The sequence below is a fragment of the Glossina fuscipes genome, unplaced genomic scaffold (genome assembly GCF_014805625.2).
Source record: "Glossina fuscipes isolate IAEA_lab_2018 unplaced genomic scaffold, Yale_Gfus_2 60, whole genome shotgun sequence".
In the NCBI taxonomy this organism is placed as follows: domain Eukaryota; kingdom Metazoa; phylum Arthropoda; class Insecta; order Diptera; family Glossinidae; genus Glossina; species Glossina fuscipes.
In genome coordinates, this window is record NW_023998432.1 from 4,960,702 (window position 1) to 4,972,264 (window position 11,563).

General features: G+C 32.0%; 1 protein-coding gene across 3 annotated transcripts in view; it reads left to right on the forward strand.

Annotated features, from left to right (window-relative positions):
• The first annotated feature begins 2,681 nt into the window (after nt 1-2,681).
• LOC119637522 (programmed cell death protein 4) overlaps nt 2,682-11,563 on the forward strand; it is a 36,652-nt gene continuing 27,770 nt past the window's right edge. The window contains exon 1 of one of the 3 annotated variants that reach the window (XM_038033583.1): nt 2,682-2,975. The gene's annotated coding sequence lies outside the window, so the exon portion shown is untranslated. The remainder of the gene's footprint in view (nt 2,976-11,563) is intronic. The other 2 variants (XR_005247267.1, XM_038033582.1) reach the window with 2 other exon arrangements.

Genomic DNA, 11,563 nt, shown 5'->3' on the forward strand with positions numbered 1-11,563 from the left:
TTTTGATTAATCATAATGTACACAAGACATAATGTTTAAAGCTATTTTGTACATTCCTTAAATAAAGATATATCATCTGCGTAAAAACGGGTTAATTCTAAAATGAATATGACAGATATTGCGATTAATGTTTTATTAATAGTACCAACGATATGGGTATCAAGTAAAAAAACTTGAAGATTAGAATGCGAAAAGCATAATGGTGGATATACGAGAATACAACTTTCCTAATTGTGTAAAAATTCATTTTATTTAGCGACATATAAAGATTTGTGTTTGCGCGTTATTTGAAAAATAATTGCATAATGAAATACGTTTATTTTATACGTTTTCAATACAGAAATGATTTAAGTTTATTATGTAAATGTTTTTAAAGTACTGATTAAAAGAAATATGCACTATTGAGGAACCCCAAACGGACTTACACCATTTTCAAAATCAACGAAATATGAAAATCGGATATGTACGAAATATGTGATTTCATTTGAATTTTTATTAAATAAGTTTAAAAAAAATAAAAAAATACCGAAATCTAAAGCTATATAATTTTTTATATTGATAAATGAATCTGGTATGTTGACAACAAAATGCACGTAGCTGTTTGTGTACAAGGGCAGCTATATAGCTGCAAACTAATATATATTAGTTTGGGGAAAAAGAAATCCACTATTTTTTCGGTAGATGACTGCACTGATAGATATCTCGTAAAATATCGATCAAATAATTTCAGATTTATGCTCGTCGGAAACGTGACATTTTGCAGTAAAAAAAATTCTTTTGCTGTTTTTTGTTTGGTGCATTCAGTTGTGAGTTACAGCGTGTTAAAAATGGAACTGAACAAAGAGAAAATTCGGTACATTTTACAGTTTTTCTTTGACAAAGGCGAAAATGCAAGCCAGGCGGCTAAAATTGTGAATAGTGTTTATGGTTCCGTTACTGTAACAGCCAAGTATGTGCAATTTTGGTTTCGTAGATTCCGTTCAGGAATTTTTGATGTTAAAGATGCACCTCGCACAGGTAGGCCGGTCGTCGAAAATGTCGATAAAATTGGAGAAATGATCGAAGTTGACCGGTATGTTAGCAGTCGTAACATCGCCCAGGAGCTAAAAATCGACCATAAAACAGTTTTAAACCATTTACACAAAGCTGGATTCAAAAAGAAGCTCGATGTTTGGGTGCCACACCAATTAACAGAAAAAAACACGATGGATCGAATTTCCATCTGCGAAGCCTTGGCCAAACGGAATGAGATAGACCCATTTCTTAAACGGATGGTAACTGGAGATGAGAAATGGATCACATACGATAACCCTGTGCGAAAACGATCGTGGTCAAAGAGCGGTGAAGCACCTCAAACGGCCAGGAAGGTTTTGCTATGCATTTGGTGGGACTGGAAGGGGATTATTTATTATGAGTTGCTTCCATATGGCCAAACGCTAAATTCTGATCTCTACTGTCAACAACTGGACCGTTTGAAGATAGCGATTGACCAGAAATGGCCAGAATTGGCCAACAGGAGAGGTGTCGTGTTCCACCAGGACAACGCTAGGCCACACACATCTACAGTAACTCGCCAGAAACTTCGGGAGCTTGGTTGGGAAGTTTTAATGCATCCGCGATACAGTCCGGATTTGGCACCAAGCGATCATCATCTTTTTCTTGCATTGCAAAATTTCTTTAATGATAAAAAATTGGAATCTAGGGAGGATTGTGAAAATCGGCTACTAGAGTTTTTTGCAAATAGAGACCAGGACTTCTATGAGAGAGGCATTTTGAAGTTACCTTTTAAATGGCAACAAATCGTACAACAAAACGGTGCATATTTGACCCAAATCGGACAATCCGAAGCATGTTAAATAAAGTCCTGAAGTTCATATAAAAATAATGGATTTCTTTTTCCCCAAACTAATATTTTGTAGAGTTATTTACTTTTTCAAAAGAATGTATATAACAGTTTCAACGAACGCTATCAATATAGAAATTTGCTTTATAATCGCAAACTTAACCTTAACATTAATTTTAAAACACAATACGAGTAAAAAATTATATTAGGCTTTTACCAGACTTCTTCTATGTGTCAATATTATCTTACAAGACAAAAAATTTGAAAAACTAAATTTTCATACGCTATAACTGTGATTGGACATGGTTGATTTTTTCTCTTTTTGTGGAGTATACATGGAAGTTTATATTATGCCTATGGACAATTCGCAAAAAGGTTAGGATGCAGAGATGTTTTCAGCGTAGGTTTTGCTGTGTGCGAGTGCGTTGAACAACTTGGCCTATTTTGAACACCAAGTTGTGTGCAAGCGCTTCCAACGTTTTTGCAAAATTTGAAAGTGATATCTTTATTTTTGCGAATTTTCATTTTCCACAGATTGTACATAGATGGACTGGCGAACATGCCAATGTGCATCCTTTATAGAATCTTCGAACTTCATTTTGCGTGCAACAAACGTTGGAAAAACGAATACACCGTAATATTGAGTTTTATCTGAATTATGGCAATACTGTTTTTTTCTCTAATCGCATGAAAACAGCTGATGGCAACTTTTAAAATGAGTCGTTTGTATTAAAATCCATCCGTATCTTTAACTTATCGCGAACAGAATTGAATTCGTCTTCAGCCGAAGCAGTTGGAAAAATTGGTTTAACGGGTAATCAAAGTGTTTGTTTCAATATAGCAGTGTGCTTTGTATTTGGTAGAAAGAGAGAAGAAAGCTTTGTATGTGTTATGTGACATAGATGTTACATTGTACGCCGCAGCTCTAACCAGGTGGAAAACCAGAATAGGGAGGTCTCTCTGGAACAAACTGTTAAAACGCTAATAAGTTATGTTTATTTATCTCCAACTAAATTAAAATTAAATAAGTTCCTTAGAGAAGAGTGTTAATATAACTAGTGGGGAACGGAATTTCAAGTGCTTTCGAAAATATACTTTTCAAAAAATAAAAGGAGGCAACCATTGAAGAAAGGTAAAAAGTCAAACCCAGAGAAAAAACTCGTAACAATACCAAATCAAATTTTTTTCTTTTAACTTGTAAAACAAAAGTGAGAAAAAATTCTTCATTTTGAAAACCGTCACAAAAACGCAAAGAAAACAGTTGGTTAAACCATCTCATAGGAATTTTTTTCATCTAATTGAGACGCAATTGTTTTTTCCACTTATTTGTTTATCGTTTCCTGCTTCATCTTATTTTATGTGTGACAACGATATCAACGTATAAGCACGCATTCGGTTAAAAACAAACACAATCTTGAATGATTTCTCTACATGGCACTATAAAACATCAAACGCATATGTATTCGAAATCTGAAGAAATTTAACAAATAGGGAATAACACACAGAACATATATATGTTATTAAGTTGGTTAGGATAGAAGGTAGAAAAGAAAAAAAAAACAGTGCTTCTATTAAATGAAAAAGTAAGAAAATTATAGCAGAAAAGTGGAATACAAAGTTTAACTGAATTTTCTTTTCGCCAACCAATATTTGCAGCTATTTGTGAAGGTAAGCCTTTTTTCTCTTTTTTTTGGAGAATTTGCTAGAAACATCCTTTTTTTCAACGTGTATGTTTTTTCGCGATCAGCTGTTTTAATAAGGGTTGATAAATTGAAAACACCCTAGTTTTATTTTGGAAAAATAAAGAGTCGCGGACTTTGGTGTGAATGGTTTAATAAGCAATAGAGTAGAATAATTGAAATTTGAAAAAACGAAAATGTTAGACAACATTTAAGGTTATCGATGAACATTTAGCAGAATATATTGTTAAGTATATTCTCTAGTTTTAAATTTATTGTGAAGAACGTCAAAAATTTTGTATAGCACAAAAATATTTCTTTCTCTTTTAATTCAAAACCGGTCATATTCGCTGAAATGCACTCATTTGAATCGTGAAGAGATACATAAAAGAAAATCCATTGCTGACATATACAGTGTGCCCAAGTGCAATAAATAAAACTTTTAATAAGTTAATAAGATTCTCCTAAACCATCTGTATTTCATTTTACCTCTTTTTGACATTTTAATGCATTACAAAATCCTACTGTTTCGTTATGAGAAGTAATTCCAGCAAAACCATAAGATCACAGCTTATAAAAAAAAAAAATTTATGAACATATATTTTTTATGTTTTCTGTATATGGAACTAAACAATTTCTTGCTATTTTATTTAAAGCAAGATATATAAAATTTCAATATTAAAAGTAAATTTAGCAAGCGATATATATTTGCATTTGGCGGATCTACAACTAATTAACTTAAGTAAATATAGATATATTAGCTGGTAATTCACGTGCTGAAGCAAGCACTCCAATTACAATGTTAGTTATTTGCGTTTCATAATATAATTTTAAACTTTGCAGTACTTTTTCGTTACCGTTAACTACAAAGCTGCTTTGGTTACTAGACGGCAGATGTATGACTAGAAAAGTCATATGTGTGGAAGTTTTGTAAAAAACATCACCCAGTAAATGTGAATTGCAATAGATCTTTGCACACAATAAGGGTGCCTTCACTTGCAATACACATGAAAAGTTTGATAGAGTATTATTCATCATATTATATATTTAACACAAAATTTTGACCACATTTACCGCCATTCGACCGTCCTTCCGATCTTTGTTGATGAAAGGTTCCTGTCAAAAGTTGTAATAATAAACTTTCACTTAGGATATATGGTCTTAACAGACAGCAGTAGATGCAATACCAACACTCTCCAACTCAATTAGTTCGTTTCTTCAACATTTCGATGTCTTTTATAGAACGATTTTTCTTTGAGATTTACCAATAGATCAGAGTCGTTGAGGGCCAAATCAAAAGAATATGGTGGGTGGGATAGCCATTAGAACTCCAATTCATGCAATTCTGCAAGTGCACTCGATTTGTTCTACTATGAGTAAACACGGTTTCTATTTGGAAAACATCCTCCCGATGCATAAATTTACACGCAAATCGCGGATGCATTGCCTTCTAATGTCAGCGATCTTCTGCAAGTCCACTTTTCGTACATGAACTTGCTTGGACAGGAAACGCGAGTTTTTGGACAGTTTGAAATTGTACGGAAATTACAGTCTTTCACTCGAGATTCATCGCTACTTTTCTTAGAGCTTTGCAGACAAACTAGTTTTAATAAAATCTATTTTTTCTATTTCCTAGGAATTTTGCCTACTTGTGCGTTATCTATTTGCAAATGGTAACAATTCCGGATAATCACTTTTTTTACTACCAAATTAAGCTAATATGTTCATAAAAAATGATTATTTCCATAATTGATTACATGTCGAACATTTTCTCTAACACCAAACTTAATTATGGAACCCTCACTTTGTTTGCCTAAAAATGTAATGGAAATACTTTTACTCACAAACTATCTGGTCTGTTTAAACGTACATGTATATATAGTATATGTTTATAATCCTATTATTGCGCACATTTCATTACTTTGCGGAATTTAATGTCTACTTGTCAATGTGATTCGTTCTATTCAATTGGGATCTGCCGAGTTTACGGAGTTGTACGCGTATTTCGGTAATTATGAGAGTCGCAACATTTTATTGGTTAAAGCGTTTACGAATAAGCGACTATGTGGTTGCATTGGTAGGGATAGCCGTAAACGCATTCAGACCTATCGCGGTTTATGAATCAGGACCATTTACAAAAGCCGAGAATTGTTCGTTATTGAAAAAAACCACAGAAAAGTTTAACTCAAGTGAAACGCTGTTCTTTTAAACGATTTACTATTACAGAGGCACATTTTTTGTACCTTTTCTTGGTTTTCTAAAATTAAAAAAAGGACCGGATGGAAAAACATGTTTTCTCGCTATGTTTAATTGTAACTGACAACTATTGTAACGTAAACGTGTCTTTCGCCAGTTTTATGTTGTTATTCGATGCCTTTTGAAATTAAGCTCGTACCGGTGAAATATGATTCTTAGGCTAGTATAGTATTTACAATTCTTAGGAGATCTATTTGCAAATTATTTATAACGCTTTAATTTTTGTTCTGGCCTTGTGCGTTCGAATATTGCAATTCAAATTTCTTGACACGACCCAATTCGGCTGCCGCAAATATTCGGCTTTTTTTACAAGCCTTTTACAAGTTGCTTTTACCTAAAGTCATCACGACATTGTATGTCTTTTTCTGCTGAATTTTTGCGAATTATGGTAATCTTTTCGTGAGTTGCCACTTGCATGACGCAGGTAAAGCGTGATGTGTTTATAGCTTCCCCTTTCTTTTCAATATGGTTTCTTAGAAAAGGGACTAATTTTCATGCAAACTCAAACCAATAAATTTACGATTTTTGTAACAATACCGTTAACCACACGCAGGTTTTCTTTTCGCATTGTTCCCTGGTTTACTTAAAACGGGAGACAGCTTACACACTTAATCTTGTAATGTCGCGAATGCGTCATTTTTTCTTTTTATGTATTTATCCGAAAATTATGTTTGAAGATGGCGTATTCGTCACTTTACAAAATATTCATTAGTCACAAAGATTGGGCCAATCGCCGAGGATCTACACTGACTACCGTAGCAATAATAAATGGCTGTTATTGATCATTTGTTTTATACACTAAGTTGAGGTTTTTTAAACTTATTTATCTACCTATTAGCATTCTATTCCTTCGTAAACGTGGCCAACAAACATATACAATATATTTTCGACATTTGATGCTGCCAAGATTTTGTTTTCAATTCTAAATGTCAGAAAAGACAACGTTATGTAAGGCTCAAAGAAGATGGCATTAGAAAAGGAATATTTCGCGAACATACAGAAGCACCACTGTTTTTTAAATAACAATGATTTGAATTGCCGAATTTCGCTATTTACGAAAGTTTTACATAAAATTTTCCTTGGTATTGCAATTACACTTTGTTAAAAAAATTAATACAAATCGTGTGTAATAAATGTTTCCAAATATTCGAATATCCGATTGAACACACTGAATACTTCTTATCATGCCTTGATTTTGTTGTCCTCAACGATTTTGAGGTCTCTGGAATCAATATTATAGGAGCTAAGCAGTGTTTTCTACTGCTGTACGGATGTTTTTTTGAATTTTGAAGCTACATGACGTAGTGAGCGATGATTACAATTGCTCAACAGCGAAAGTACATCGGAATCACTTGGGGTCCTTGGTATAAAAGTTTAAATTTATAGTCACAATATTTTTTTTTTTTTTCCGCTTTTACGGAAAAATTTGGGGTTATAAATTTATATTTTGAGGTATACAGTTTTATATCCATTTGAGTAGCCGAAAAGATACGAATCTCGACTACGAAGTCATAATTTGCCCGCTTCCAATCTCGTATGCGGTAGAGATTATTTTGCTCGTAACTATAGCCAGAGCTCAGTCGGTAAAAACATAACATTTATTGATTACGCACAAACACCACTGCCCTATTTCTTTCCCTTTTCTCACTTCTTTCCGATCACCACTATGTTACACGAGTATCGCGGAATCTCTTGAGTGATTGATCGCATTAAATAATAAAAATATATACTTACTCAGCATAGTCAGCCATAAATGGTGTATTTTACATATACTCGATATCATATAATAACCAAAGAAAAATCTATATGCTCCAACATTGTAAGCAACACTAGTCGGTGAAGCGATTTAATTCATATAAGGCGGATAATACAAATGTTTCAAAAAATCAACAAAGTTTTGAAAAAGTCTGCAAATGGCAAACAAAAACTTGCATTCATTTCTGTCATGATATAATTCACAGTCGTGAGCGACATCTGTTGGAAGTTTAAGACTGAAATATAAATCAGCTCAGCAGGGGAAGTCAGTATTGTGTGTAGAAGACGACTAGAGTTTTCTGCGGAAAAGGAATAGCAATGAAAATATCAAAAAAGTGTAAAGAATAAAAATTAGATTTATTGGGACACTTCCCAGTTTTATATATATCGAATTTCATTTATTTTGTTAAAAATGAAAAGAGAAAGAAAACGGTATGTCGCGGTCCGAAATTACTAGTATTCGTAATCCTATCGGTGCGAAGTACTCAATTTTTCAGAAGAGTTTATTGATGGCATGCAAATAACAATGCATTAGAACTGACGCACAGGTTTACGTTTTTGGCAGCATTTGTCAATCATATTTACCTCTTGAATTTCTTTGATAAAGTATGCTTTGTTCTTAATATAACTTTCAAAGAAAAACGAATCAATGCCGTTAAGTCGCGTGATCTTGAACTTTCTTGACAAAGGTACATATATCATTAGTTTTATGTTATGAAAGCTTTAACATTTCAAGAAATTAAAATCTTCGGCTGATTTTGTATATCTCCTACGGTGGATATAAAATGTTGTGTTGTAATCTACCATATTGTGGGATTTTCTTAGAAGAAATCAGCTCGAAAACAGTAGACGAGTGGTGCGTCAATTTCTTATTTGCAGAGATTGGTTGAAAATTGTAAAATAGATTTTTGCAAAAGATATATTTATAAAGATCATGCAAAAAGGTAATCAAATCTATACATTGCAACCGTGTAACTGAGAAAAATATATGCTTTCTTTTTGATTTACGTCAAACAAAAGTATTCTAAAGTGGTCCTCGTTTGTATTCCAATGCGTTTGTTGTATACATGTATAATATGAAATCAAATTAGCCATTTGTCCATAGAACAAATGTATATCTGTACTATAATCTTATTTGGTATATCTTTGTTTTGATATCAACGCTACTTTTTTAATGGTCTTCATAATCTAAATTCTATTTATTATGATGTGGTGATGTATTTTTCGGCTCCCACTGTATATACATAAATTTACACATATGTATAGACAGATATATACACATATACACGCGTGTATATGCTATAGATATATACGTAGACGCAAATTGTATAGAAATGTACATATACATATGTATATATACATATACGTAGAAGCCCAACAAAGTCTACATACAGTGCAAAGAATTAACGTTTCTTCTATTAAAAACTGCGTTTATGGGTAAAAGACAAAAAATATATTTCTTAAGAAACACAGACCTAAATTAAATAAGAATCCAAGACTTTTTTGACTTAACATAAATTCATAAACAAAAAATATATTTCAGTCTAAAAAAATTACATACCACAGTGTACTTACAACGAAAACACTAAACGTGCTTAGTTTTTGTATTTATTTTCGTATATTAAAATAATAATTTACTTTATAATTTATTCATTAATTAGTCATATTTCAAAAAAAAAAAAAAAAAAAACATTTAGAAGCGAAATTAATATGATAAAATGGGTCGGGTTGGCAAAATTCCACAAAAATGATGATATCAATTTTTTTACTGGCGAGTTTGAGTTTAATATATTCAGGTATAACGGTAAACAAAGAATAAGAAATAAACCTAATACAGCGATAGCAAACCTAATTTTATTATCAACTGTGAAGCATGATGGAGGATCTGTCATGGTTTGGTGATGCATGTTTATGAATGGCTACGAAAATCGTTGGATCTTGAATTTTTTTCGAATGGTATCGGGGTGAACTTGTCAGCAGAACTGATTCCGGTTTAATTTGCTACAATTCGAATAATATTTTGTTCTTCACCCTCTGTAAGATCGTTGGGTCGGCCTGATCGGCTCTTATATTTTGTGTTTTTTGTGTTATTGTAATTTTTTATAATAGTTCGAACAGTAACATGAATAATTCCAATTGTTTTTGCTATTTTTTCGTACGATTTGTTACCACTTTATAATCACATTTCCAACCTCCCGAGAAATGTATTTTTGTATCTCCATATTTTGAGAGGTTTAAAGAAAAATAAATACACTCACTTTAATTGATAAATTATTGTTTAAATGTATGAAAATAAGTACAAAAACTAAATATTCTTAACTAAAGGTGTTTTTTTTCGAAGCTACTAGTGGCATGTTTTCGCTGTATTTACAGTTTTTTGAGTTATTTTTTGGAATTGAAATACATTTATTGTTTATAAAAATCATCAAAAAAGAATTTCGAATTGTTATTTAATAAAAGTTTTGCATTTTAAGACCTGTGTTTTTTTACCCTTAACCAATAAACGCAATTTTTAATGGAAGAAACCTTAATTCTGCGTACTGTGTGTAGATTTTAGTAGACTACCGTATATACCGTATATACCACACATGCACAAAAATGATAAATTATATACATAAATGTACAAGAAAAAAACTATTGATAAAAACAAAACATTTTATTCGCGTCGCAATTTTTTTGTTAAAGCAGAGAAAGAGAATTGAAACTAAAAAAAACACATAGAAAAGTCAAACGTAATATTGTGTTAAATATTTATATAAAATAAAATATGTTTATTTTGCTTAAATTAACATATTGGTATGTGACGAGGTAGCAAGGCAAGATTACATTGCATTTGATATACTGTAACTTTACTCTTTTGACATTAGTCAACCTTCCTAATCGTGTTATTTACAAAGTTAAAAGCTCTACTTTTCTTCATACAGTCTGAATACGGCTTAAAATAAGGCGAGTGTGTTTGCGTGTGTGATTAACAATGGCCAAGTATTAATAATCTCCAAAATTTTGTGTACAAACTTTCTTTCCAAGAGTGAAAAGATTGCAGGCGGTGAAGTGTACGCTAATAAAACACTCACACACAACATGTAGACGATTATATTTACAAAATACAAATTTCAAGGTTAAAGCGGGCAAATTAAACGTATGAAGTACATATACACAAACGGAGAAATAGAAAAATAAAGAAAAGTAACAGCAAAACAATACGAAACCGGTTTAAGAATTATAAAAGAAAAAAGCAAAAAAGGTATTACAAATTAATACAACACACAACATTGTGTATATAGGACGGAAAGTCTTTATAAACATTTGAGGCATTTATGCACATACGTAAATAAGTCTAAATAAAAAACAATCTCCAGTACGTATATAAATATGCTTTTTCACCATTCAAGTACATATGGATAAACACATACTAGAATGATATTTGTTCATAAGCCGTTCAATGTTTGTTATATACCCACACTAAAAGCATGGATTATATAGAAATGCATATTATATGCAATATTCTTATATGCATTTGTCAAAGTCCGTTTTGTAGATCGACTGTATCCACAATCAAACAAAATAACAGCCAAAAGTTTTTATTGTAGTAAATTGCTTGTAAAGAACTATCATCTTCGTAAATGCATTATTAAAAATTAGATAAAAGGGAAAAGTGAACACAGCTGACATTAAAAATTGAAATCCGCTATATTAAATTTCGAGCAGAGAAGAATCTATTGTGAAGCATTGATTGAATTTAACGAAAGGGCTATATATTAGTTTGGGGAAAAAGAAATCCATTATTTTTATATGAACTTCAGGACTTTATTTAACATGCTTCGGATTGTCCGATTTGGGTCAAATATGCACCGTTTCGTTGTACGATTTGTTGCCATTTTAAAGGTAACTTCAAACTGCCTCTCTCATAGAAGTCCTGGTCTCTATTTGCAAAAAACTCTAGTAGCCGATTTTCACAATCCTCCTTAGATTCCAATTTTTTATCATTAAAGAAATTTTGCAATGCAAGAAAAAGATGATAATCGCTTGG